Consider the following 13,020-nt stretch of genomic DNA (forward strand, 5'->3'; position numbering starts at 1 on the left):
CTTTAAGTTGTCAACCAAGCTAACATTCAAAATGATTGTACCTCCAAATTCGATGGAACCATTTTTTATGATTCTTCCCTTGCCATTATCTCCAAAGGATACCCATCCATCTTTTTGCTTCTTGAACTCGGATAAAATCTTTGGGTTGGATGTCATGTGCTTAGAGCAACCACTGTCAATGTACCATTCCATGTTGCTCTTTTGCACCTACAAAACAACAATACTAATAAAATTTTAGTCCCCATTGCATGTTGGGTCCGTCAAGGTTAGTATCATACATTCCTCTTGGTCTCCAAACCATTCGGTTTCCATTTATCCTTTGGTTATCATATCAATTGTTGTATGATTGGGGGTTCCAAGGTCTTTTGTTTTGGGGTACCCTATGTGGTCCTTGCATCTTAGGAGGGTTCCTAGGTAGTCTTTGCACCCTTGGAGGATTTCTCCTATATTGATCATTTCCATTATAAGGTCTTCTAGAGTAATAGAATGCTAGATTAGTATTCTTTGAACCCATATAGTGGTTCTTCCATTGAGTATCATGCCATTCTCAAATTAAATGTCCCTTTTTGTTGAAATTATTGCATACAACACTTTGGAAGGTTTTCGATCTTTTAATCTTTCCTTTGAGATTGAATTTTTTTATTTGTAGATTTTTCTTTTAGGATTCCTCAAGAGAATGTCCTTTCTTTCTACAGAAGTTACAATACTTATTTTTCTTTGTTCCTTACTTATTATTTTTCTTGGACTTTACTTTTTGGTTTGGTTTGAATCATTGTTCGTACCATAACCTAACCATTCTTTATTGAAAGGTACTTTTAATGAAGTTCCAAGTAAAATATCAAGATTCTTTTTGTCATTTGTAAATGACTCTAAGGCTTTAGACAAATTTTCTTTTTTTTCTTCCAAGTCACCTACTTGAGAAGTCAAAGTCATGATTTGGTCCTTAAGGGAATTAATCTCTTTTAAGAGATTTTTTTTTATGGTTCCTAAATCTATGCTGTTTTGGTAAAGTTCCTTAAAAACTTCTTGTAATTCTAAGTTATCTTTAGCTTTAGGAGATGAAGGCGCAGAAGTTACCTCGACTTGGTTATCTTCATCTTCAAGAGCCATGAGTGATAAGTTGGTTTGCTCTATATCTTGAGATTCTTCATCTTCCTTTTCTTCATCACTTGAGTCAAATGAGTGTTCGGCCTTGTATGCCTTTTTGTATTTCTTCAATTTTGGACAATCTCCCTTGAAGTGTCCTGGTTTCCTACACTCAAAGTAAATGATATCTTTTGAAGAAGAGTCAACATTTTCTTTAATAGTATTCTTACATTTTTTTATCTCTTAAGAATCTCCTCTTGTTGAATGAGGTTTTACCCTTGTTCTTTAGGAACCGTGAGAACTTCTTTGAGAGATATGCGATCTCATCATCGGAGAATTCTTCTTCATCTTCACTTACTTTATAGCAAATTTTGAAGGCCACGATCTTCTTCTTTGGATCTTTTGGTTCCTCTTCTTTGGCATCTTGCTTGAATTCCATTTCATGGATTTAAAGAGATCCCAATAACTCGTCAAGGTTTAATTTCTCGATATCTTTTGATTCCTTGATGGCCATTGATTTGGGTCTCTATTCTTTGGAAAGAGATCTCAAAATCTTTCTCACATTCTCTCCATTTGTGTAGACTTTACTTAAGCCTTTCAACTTGTTGACAATGTTAGTAAATCTAGTAAACATAGAATAAATATCTTCATCATTTTTCATTTTGAACAATTCATACTCATTTACTAGAATATCAATTTTGGATTGTTTGACTTCAGTGGTTCCTTCATATATTACAATGAGTTTGTCAAATATTTCCTTAGTGGAATCACACATGCAAGTTCTATTGTATTCCTTCTCACCTAGAGCACATTGTATATAACTAATGGCTACAAAGTTAAGTTAGACTTTTACTTTTTTCAGTTGTAGTTCATACTTCTTTGGGTTTGGTCATAACATTTGGTCCAATTTCAATGACATTCCATGCATCAATATTATGAGCATAGACAAAGTTCTTGAAATGGTTTTTCCAATAAGCAAATCCTTCACCTTCAAAGAAAGGAGGTCTAGAGATGTTATATCCCTCGATCTTTCAATTGCTAGAGGATCCCATGGATTTTTTACTCTTAATAAGATTAAGTCTTTGTAAGAACCATAGATTAAAATCCACATCCCCAGACAGGGGATTTTCTATTCTCGCGCGAACCGGATCTCACCAGTGAAACCTAAAACAAGGACCTGACACCCTCCTAAGAGGATAAATGGGTAAATAGGAGCCACCACCTAGATAAGGGTCTAGGACCCACAAATTTCTCCCACTGACGGAGAGAGACTAATGACTCAATGGATAGGCTACGATTTGCCTAGATCATTGGGTAAGTGTTAAGTTACGGACTGGGAAGGTGTTAGGCACCCAGTCCGTCCGGTCGAAATCGATCGTCCTTTTCTAGACCATTGCTATGCCTAAGCTTGCTTGCAAACCCTAAAACTAGTTATTCTAGATCTAAGTCATCCTAAAGCTGGGCATCTAAGACTAGGTATCTATGTACAAAAATGTGCAACCTAAACCATATGTCTAAATTATCCTAAGCTAAGGTATAGAGCATGGATCATTAATCTAAATTAAGCATGGAACATAAAACATGGAGCATAGAACATAGAATATGAAACATAGAGCATGAGACATGGAGCATGGGACATGGATGATTTTACAATAGTAAACTAGTTGGCACACATCAAATGATAATAATGTAACATCCATGGGCTAGATGATGGGCTAGCCCAAATCCCGTCCTAAAGATCACACATCTACGTTCCACGGGATCCCAACATGTAACGTTTCAACTCGGGCCACTGGTGGGCAATCTTACTCCTTCACACATGTTCTAATCCTAGGATCAATCAAGGGTTGAAGCTTGAACAGCTGCTCGATTCCTTAAATAGGATCCACTGATAGGCCCAAAGCATGGGCTCCAACTCCCCACTCAATCTGACCTTGGTTGATGGGTCAATACCCAAACTGAAATCGAAACCAATAAGGCCCAAATCAATATGCGCCTTCCAAGTCGACTCAATGAGAAACCTAAAGACAAATTGGTCTAACCCATGGGGTTCATGTGATTCAATCTGATGCGGGCCAAAAACTAAAAAAACAAATCAGATTTGGCCCAAAACTCCCATTTAAATTTGATCAAACATGGGCCTAATCATAAACAGACTCTAACACCGAGTCTAAGCAAATGGCTCAATTCTAAATGTCTTTGTGTTAAGATCCAAAAATGAACCCAAATGGACCGATTCCACCCCATATTATTATAGCCCAAAACCAAACATTGTAGGCCTAAACTTTCTTGTTGCAGCTCGTTACTTAACCAAACTCAAACTCATCCATTTTGAAAATCCACGAGCCCACAGGCTGATAAAAGACCAATTTCAAATCAGATTTAATTACAAAACTAAAGAATTGAATATCAAAACCTTACTCAAAACCCCAAATCAAGACAAGGTCCAAAACAGATTAATACTCATAACCAAAACCAAACCAAAAATTAATATTAAACTAATCTAATCCATTATGATCCATCCATACAAAACATTCCCTTCCCAAGTGGTGTGAAAATCAGAATATAGAATTAAAGGATAAAACCAGTCCAATAAAAATGGTTGAATCAAACAAGACCACACTTGGCCATTGAATACAAAACTAAAATGCTAAAAGTTCCATGGTTCTAATCAAATCAAGATCGGTCAAAACATGGTGATTGCAATGGTTATGCCAAAACAATAAATAAACAAATAAAAGCAAACATGACATGAACCACCGAACAAAACATACAAAGAGGGTAACTCAAGGAGAGGGATCATGCAGCAGACATAACAGAGAAGATGTAGGATTGCAGCATTCAATCGAAGATGGAATGGACAAAATAGCAGGGGATTGGGGGGCATGGTAATACACATATATCCAAAGAAAGCAAAGCAAAATGAATTGGGAATAGAGATTCACCTGGGGTCTTCGTGTGATTCCACGATGCTAACCGGCTAAACTTGAAATCAAGGGATAGGGACTTATTATAAATTGAGGATTACAAAGGGGAAGGGGTTTAGTTACAAACCATCACAGAAATTAAAAGAAAGGTAAAAATAAACAAAACAAAATCAAATGAAGAAGTCAGAATTTCTATCCACTTCACGAACGTCGCAAGTCGAGCTCTCTAAATTTGATTGGCGCTGCACTTCGTCGTCACTGCTTCAACACCACTCTCGTTCTCATAAATTTGAGAATAGGTTATGGAAGAAAGGAGGGATTAGAGAAATGAGTGGATTGAGAAAGAAGGAATTGAAACAAGTTTTGATTATGGGGTTTAATGAATAAGTTTTGGGAAGTGGGAAGGTTGAGGTGACGTTAGGATTTTGGTTAATGGAGGGGATAAAATGAAATGGAAAAATGGGTTCCAGAGATGGGGTTTTGGGTTTAATTGAGTGGAAGAGATAAAGAAATAAAAGAAGTTATAGAGAAGAAAAGGGGGTCGGCAGAGGGGTTTTGAGATTCTGGTCACAGAAGAAAAGTAAAATAAAAGAAAATGAGAAGGGGAAGATGAAGAAGAATATGAAGAAGAGTAAGAAGAAGAGAATAAGCTTGTTTCTCCCTGGCTCGGCGAGGCTCCAGCTCTCCCTGTCTCAGGGCTGGGTTCTTCTTTCTTCTCTCTGTTTCTTTTCTCTCTTTCTTCCATTTTCCACACCTTTTCACTCTGTTTTTCTTTTCTTTTTTCTTTCTATTTTCCCTCTCCTTCTCTATCCGTTTTCTCTCTCCTTCGATCCTTCTTAGAATGACGGCCCCCCATTTAGGTTAGGGTTTTGTTTTTTTAAACTCCTTTTCCCTTTTTACCCTCTTCTTTTTTTTCTATTTTTACCCTCCCTTCTTTTAGGTTTAGGTTTTTCTTTCCTTTTTCTTTTTATTTTCCCTTTTTGCCCCTCTTAGATTAAGCCCTCAACGGTACTTGTGGGCTTGACCCAGTAGACCTTCATGGGCCAAGCCCACAGTCTTAGTTCCTTAGGTTTAGGTATCTTTGTCTGGGATATGGGTCAGGTGCCATGTGGCACCCCCTCAAGGTCCATGACCCTGAAATGGGTTTGCACCTCTGAGTCACCCCACGAGCCGAGACCTGGGTAATCTATTTTATATATATATATTTTGGTGTCTAAGATAGAAATTGCCGATACTCCGCGTGTCATCATCACCAGGGAGGGTGACAAAAATTAGGTGTCTACAGAATGCTCCTCTTTGACCGAGACGTGTGTACCAGTCGAGAAGCAAAGACAAGAATCACCATATTTTGTCACCTAGAGCATGTACTGCTGACATCCTGCTCAGGAATGGCGGAGGTGCAAATGCATATACAATTCGAGCGATAATACCAAGATCGAAAAAAATAGATCAACAATTCATGCAAAATCAAGTAGTACGTGTGTGCTACTGTGATCGGCAATCTACCACAGCCAGCCAATACATACTGGTATTGACCAAACTGAGGATGCGCATGCAAAATGAAATGCAAACATGAGATGCTTCTGAAAATCCGAGGGAGTACTTTGGCTTCAAGGGATTTACCGGGGAGTTTCTATTCTGACTAAGATTCTTTGAAAATCCATGGGAGTGTACTGGCTTCCAAAGATTTTCAGGGGAAAGGTTCTTTTGTTGAGATTTCATGAAAATCCATGGAAGTGTGCTGGCTTCTAGGAATTTTCAAGAGAAAGATTCAGAGGTCTAAGATTCTTTGAAAATCCATGGAAGTATGTTGGCTTCCAGGAATTTCCAAAGGAAAGATTCTAAGTTCTGATATTCTTTAAAAATCCGTGGAAATGTGCTGGCTTCCAGGAATTTCCAAGGGAAAGATTCTGAGTTCTGAGATTCTTTGAAAATCCATAGAAGTGTGCTGGCTTCCAGGAATTTCCAAGGGAAAAAAATTCTGGATTCTGATATTCTTTGAAAATCTGTGGAAGTGTGCTGGCTTCCAGGAATTTTCAAGGGAAAGATTCTTTTGCTGAGATTTTCTAAAAATCCGTGGAAGTGTGCTGGCTTCCAAGGATTTCCAAGGGAACGATTATGAGTTCTGAGATTGTTTGAAAATCCATGGAAGTATGCTTGCTTCCAGGAATTTCCAAAGGAAAGATTCTAAGTTCTGATATTCTTTGAAAATCTGTGGAAGTGTGTTAGCTTCTAGGAATTTCCAAAGGAAAGATTCTGAGTTCTAAGATTCTCTGAAAATCCATGGAAGTGTGCTGGCTTCCAGGAATTTCCAAGGGAAAAAAAATTCTGAGTTCTGAGATTCTCTGAAAATCCATGGAAGTGTGCTGGCTTCCAGAAATTTCCAAGGGAAAAAATTATGGGTTTAGATATTCTTTGAAAATCCATGGAAGTGTGCTGACTTCCAGGAATTTCCAAGGGAAAGATTCTTTTGCTGAGATTTTCTAAAAATCCGTGGAAGTGTGCTGGCTTCCAAGGATTTCCAAGGGAAAGATTATGAGTTCTGAGATCTTTGAAAATCCATGGAAGTATGCTGGCTTCCAAGAATTTCCAAGGGAAAGATTCCTTTGCTAGGGTTCAGAAGATCTGCGAGATGCTGGTTTCATAGATTTCCAAGCTTCTAATAGGGTGCTGACTCTAGGTGCTGATTCTAATTCTGGTGTTAATGCTGGTGTTGATGCTGATTCTGGTGCTGATGCTAATTCTGATTCTGGTGTTGATTCTGATACTGATGCTGATGTTGATGCTGATTCTGGTGTTGATGTTGATTATGATGTTGATGTTGATGCTGATGCTGATGTTGATGCTGATTCTGATTCTGATTCTGGAGAAACACTCCAGCTCCTAATTCTGAGGGAACATTCTGGCTCCTAATTCTGATTCTAACTCTAGTGTTGGTTCTGATTCTGAGTTTGATTCTCTTAGATCACTACATATACTGAATCTAAGACACTGTATCTTGTGCCTAACTGAAACTCTTCTAGGATCACTACCTATCGTGAACCTAAGACACTACTTTTTATGCCTAAATGAAACTCTTCTCTAGGGATGCAATCCAAAGGATCATTCTAAAAAATATGACACACCATCACTCAGAAAGGTTCCACGAGAGCTAAACAGACTCACACTCGAGATGATTTCAACTTGGCATAATTCTAGTCAAGGATCATAGAGGACTGGTTTAAATGTCTCTCTAGGAGAATTGGTGGTGAACAAAAAGGCCCACAACAATGAGCTTTAAAGGTTTTGCTGATTGGATGCTATTCATGAATAGGTTTAATAGTGAGATGATGCCAGTATTTCCTCTATTCAACAGAGTCATCTCAATCGGAACCGAAAAAGCAAGCATGCTCCTACACTCTCTTATTGTACCATCCTCGTTAACAAGGATGCCATTCTTCTGCTATCAATGGGTATCTGGATTCATACATGATATTGAACTTCTCATGAGAGCTCTGCCCCTTGCAACCCTGTTTTCTTTTCTTTCTGCTTTCCTTTTTCTCTTTTTGTTTTTTCTTCTTCTTTTTTTCTCTTTTTTTTTTCAACACAAAAAATAGTATTGGAATCATGAGGGAAATGGCCAAAGGTCATGTCTGGACTTGAACTCTGGACGACATGAAAACAAATGACCTGGGAAGAAGACAATGCTATTATTTGAGAATGGCGAGCTCACAAGAGAATTCACGTCAATGAAGGATTAGCAAAGAAAGAATCCGCCAGAATGACAGACGGTAGAAAGAGTTTTTAGACTGAGTAGACCATCTTTTGATGATAAAAGTAGCGACATTCTGATCCCTTTCGAGAAGAAAAGCTCAAACAATGGTTGACTGAGCGTTGACTTCTTAGGCTGCTTACGTATCCCGAATAAATCACGAATCAGGTCAGACGTAGTTCCTGCCACAGATGATATGCTGGTGTCAAAATCTTGATAGTTAAGTTCCATCATAGCCGGATGAGCTTGAAGCTACCGAAGGTAATCTCACCGCATCTAGCCTAGGAGGACTTTCTTAGGTCGTAATGAGGCTTAGGACTTGGCTTCAAAGGAAGGTAAAAGGCTCAAAGTATCCTCCCAGAGTCTACTTGGAATTTGAAAACTTTTGCCACCAAGTATCTTTTTTTCAATCTATGAGGACTTCCTCTTTCTTGCCCTTATTTGGGCTCATGAATTGACATCTTCCTCTTTTTTCTTTTTCTTTTGCCCCTGTTTGGGCTCATAGATTGAAATCCTCTTTTTTCTTTTGCCCCACTTTGGACAATCAAATTTCTTTTCCTTTTTGAAACTCTTGTTCTTGCCCTTCTTTTCTTCTTTTTTATTTTTCAAATGCACTTTTTCTTTTCTTTACCCTTAGGCAACATTGGATTTTGCATAACATTTCCTAATCAAACCCTGGGAGTTGATAGGATTAAGTAGTTAAAGGGTATCCTGGTGGTGACCTATGGGTGGGGCATTACAAGGCTTTCCAAAGAAGAGGCTAAGGCCCAAAGAGGGTGACTATTGGAGTTTAAATGCTTTTAGGATTTATTTAAGATGACAAGCGGCCAAGGATGGCCTCCCTTTATAGGCTTGATGAGGTAAGGTTCCCTTTTAAGCTCTTTGCTCGTTAGAAGGGCATCAGATGTATGGAAAGCTCAAGATCTTTTACTATCAAGATGCTAACACCAAAAGTGAACAAATGATCACTGTTGAACTTTTCCTTCTTCTTTTTTTTTTTATATTCATTTCTTTCGTTTCATTTTTTTATGTCTTCTCTTTTTCTTTTTCTTTTTTGGAACAAGTTAGGCCACAGACCATCGCAAGATTCATCATCAAAAGATGGAAAGAAGGAAGAAGAATCAATATACTCAGAAACACTCATTTCATTGATAAAAGGAGTAATTACATCAGACTTAGTCCAGACTAGGACCGACTCAACATAAAGCAAAACATCTTCAACAGGGGAAGAAACGAAAGGAAACTTGACAATTAGACAGACTCAAATCTGTAATTACATCAGACTTGGTCCAGGCTAGGACCGACTCAACATAAAACAGAGCATCTCCAACAGGAGAGAAATAAAAGAAAACTTGACAACTGGACCGCTTATAACTCTAACCAACTCAAATCCAAACATGGCCATACCTAAAGCATAATAGCTTCAAATTATCAGCTCTAAACCCTTTCGCCTTGTAATCCTTGCTACCTCGAGCTTTAGCAACCACTGCACTACCTAATTCAACACCACTCCGTACTATTACCAGATGCTTGCCCCTAACCAGGATTGAGGAAAGGAATGCGAATCTCAAAGCCAAGCTGATCAGATAATTCATCAGTCTCATTTTCCCATGCTGCTAGCTTACTTGACGTCCTGAGACCTTGGATAGTAGACCCGTCGAAAGCACCATGCCTGCATCACAATTGACCAGTTTCATAGTAGATAGGTTTATGATCAAAGAAGTAGGGTCAAGCTCTTTTATATCCTCTTCAATAGCATTGACGGTGTGGTGCTTTGGGAGAGGATTTGTAGACACATTGGGCTTGGATCTGAGCTCAAACTTCTTTGCATCGAGCAAGTCTTGTATCTCATGCTGCAGTCTAGGGCACTCGTCTATGTCATGTCCTATTTGTCCATGGAAACGACAATAGAAATTTGGATCATACCAATGTGGCTTGGGCTCTGGAACAGGCTTTGGTTAGACTTTTCCAAGTAATCCGGCCTTCAAAATTCAATCATAGATAACACCACGGGGCATTCCCAAATCAGTAAACTTTCTTAGTTGAGAGCGGGGACGTGAGGCATTTGCAGGTTCTAGCATATAAGGGGCTTCCATAGTGACCGATTGGTGCCACAAGGGAAGGGGTGGTCTTTGCAACATTATACCCTGCGTTCTTCTACTGTGGAGGTTATCTGCTACTGCTGGCCTCAGATGCATATTGATTTGCATTAGGCAGCAGCTCGCCGCGAACGACGACATCATCAATTTTGTTGTCCTGCAGCCATGAGGCATTCAAAGGTAAGAATTCCTTAACTAAACAAAAATATCCCTATAGGGAGCCCTCAGTCCTCTCATCATGAACCCGACATGTTCTCTCTCATTGGGTTTATCCCACATCTGCCCTGCTTTGTTTCGAAATCTCCCCAAATAAGCAGTCAACTCTTCATCTAGCATTTGTTTCATGGTTTCCAACTCTCTCCTAGTCAGCTCAATCTCAATGTTATAGCTATACTGCTGGGAAACAGATTGATACTCATAACCAAATCAAGATAAGGTCCAAAACAGATTAATACTCATAACCAAAACCAAACCCAAAATTAATTATTAAACTAATCTAATCCATTATGATCCATCCATACAAAACATTCCCTTCCCAAGTGGTGTGAAAATCAGAATATAGAATTAAAGGACAAAACCAGTCCAATAAAAATGGTTGAATCAAACAAGACCACACCTGCCCATTGAATCCAAGACTAAAATGCTAAAAGTTCCAGGGTTCTAATCAAATCAAGATTGGTCAAAACATGGTGATTGCAATGGTTATGCAACAATAAATAAAAAAATAAAAGCAAACATGACATGAACCACCGAACAAACCACACAAAGAGGGTAACTCAAGGAAAGGGATCATGCAGCAGACATAACAGAGAAGATGTAGGATTGCAGCATTCAATCGAAGATGGAACGGACAAAATAGCAGGGGATTGGGGGCCATGGTAATACACATATATCAAAAGAAAGCAAAGCAAAATGAATTGGGAATAGAGATTCACCTGGGGTCTTCGTGTGATTCCACGATGCTAACCGGCTGATCTTGAAATCAAGGGATAGGGACCTATTACAAATTGGGGATTAAAAAGGGAAAGGGGTTTAGTTACAAACCATTACAGAAATTAAAAGAAAGATAAAAATAAACAAAACAAAATCAAATGAAGAAGCCAGAATTTCTATCCACTTCACGAACGTCGCAAGTCGAGCTCTCTAAATTTGATTGGCGCTGCACTTCATCGTCACCGCTTCACCACCACTGCCGTTCTCATAAATTTGAGAATAGGTTATAGAAGAAAGGAGGGCTTAGAGAAATGAGTGAATTGAGAAAGAAGGAACAGAAACAGGTTTTTATTATGGGGTTTAATGAATAAGTTTTGGGAAGTGGGAAGGTTGAGGTGACGTTGGGATTTTGGTTAATGGAGGGGGATAAAATGAAATGGAAAAATGGGTTCTAGAGATGGGGTATTGGGTTTAATTGAGAGGAAGAGATAAAGAAATAAAAGAAGTTTTAGAGAAGAAAATGGGGTCGGCAGAGGGGTTTTGAGATTCTGGTCACAGAAGAAAAGTAAAATAAAAGAAAATGAGAAGGGGAAGACGAAGAAGAATACGAAGAAGAGTAAGAAGAAGAGAATAAGCTTATTTCTCCCTGACTCGGCAAGGCTCCAGTTCTCCCTGTCTCAGGCCTGGGTTCTTCTTTCTTCTCTCTGTTTCTTTTCTCTCTTTCTTCTATTTTCCACACCTTTTCTCTCTGTTTTTCTTTTCTTTTTTCTTTCTATTTTCCCTCTCCTTCTCTATCCATTTTCTCTCTCCTTCTATCCTTCTTAGAATGACGCCCCCCCCCAGTTAGGTTAGGGTTTTATTTTTTAAAACTCCTTTTCCCTTTTTACCCTCTTCTTTTTTTTTCTTTTTTTGTACCCTCTCTTATTTTAGGTTTAGGTTTTTCTTTCTTTTTTCTTTTTTCTTTTTATTTTCCCTTTTTGCCCCTCTTAGATTAAGTCCACAATGGTACTTGTGGGCTTGACCCAGTAGACCTTCATGGGCCAAGGCCACAGTGTTAGTTCCTTAGGTTTAGGTATCTTTATCTGGGATATGGGTCAGGTGCCATGTGGCACCCCCTCAGGGTCCATGACCCTGAAATGGGTTTGCACCTCTGGGTCACCCCACGGGCCGAGACCTGGGCAATCTATTTTATATATATATATTTTGGTGTCTGAGATAAAATTGCCGATACTCCGCGCGTCATCATCGCCAGGGAGGGTGACAAAAATCGGGTGTCTACAGTCTTTAATCAAGGTCTTGAGCTCCAGCTCTGATACCAATTGTGAATTCACCTAAAGGGGGGGTGAATAGGTGAAACTAGTAGGTAATAAAATCTTTTACGAAATTATAAGTTATTAATACAAATTAAAATAATTGCACAAATAACACAAAGATTTTATAGTGGTTCAGCCAAATCTTGCCTACATCGACTCTTCTCTAAGTTAGAGAGAATTCCACTAATTAAAACAATTTTGATAGAGAGTAAGAGGACTCTTACACAACTCTTGATTCCGAGCAAGAAGACTCAAACAACTCTTGATTTCGAATAAGAGGACTCAACCAATCTTGATTCCAAGCAAGAGGACTTAACCAATCATAAATAACTACTACGTAAAAGTGTTACCTCAACCTTAGTATAAGTGTGTGCTACCTTCCAACTTTGAAGCTTGAAGCTTAATGTGGTGGAGGAGCTTGAGTGTGTGAGCTTGTGATCAATGAATGCTTGCGATCAATGTATGCTCACTTGAGACTATGACACTTAGAATGATAGAGCTTATGATGTTGTCTCTTAGTAATGGTGATAGACTTCTTTTGAGCTTGAGCAAAGTGTCTATTTATAGACTTGAGAACTCAAACCAATAGTGAGCTGTTTTTGAGTTCGGATTAAAAAACAGCACCAATTCGGTATACCGATTTCCAATTCTGTATGCCGAATTGCCAAAATCACTTAGGAATCTAGCCGTTGGTCCAACAGTCAAATTCTCTGATTCGGTATGCTAGATCATGATCCGGAATGAGTTTATGATCCGTATGCCAGATCCAATCCGGAGTAACCCGTTTGCTGTCGAAAAAATCATGTCTGAGGTTGTATATAGAACCGGTATACCATTACTGGATCTGGTATGCCGAATCAGCATTTTTACTAAAAAAGTTTAAGTCCTTTATCGGACTGACTTAGGGTGAT

The sequence above is a fragment of the Telopea speciosissima genome, chromosome 6 (assembly GCF_018873765.1).
Source record: "Telopea speciosissima isolate NSW1024214 ecotype Mountain lineage chromosome 6, Tspe_v1, whole genome shotgun sequence".
NCBI classification, from domain to species: Eukaryota; Viridiplantae; Streptophyta; class Magnoliopsida; order Proteales; family Proteaceae; genus Telopea; species Telopea speciosissima.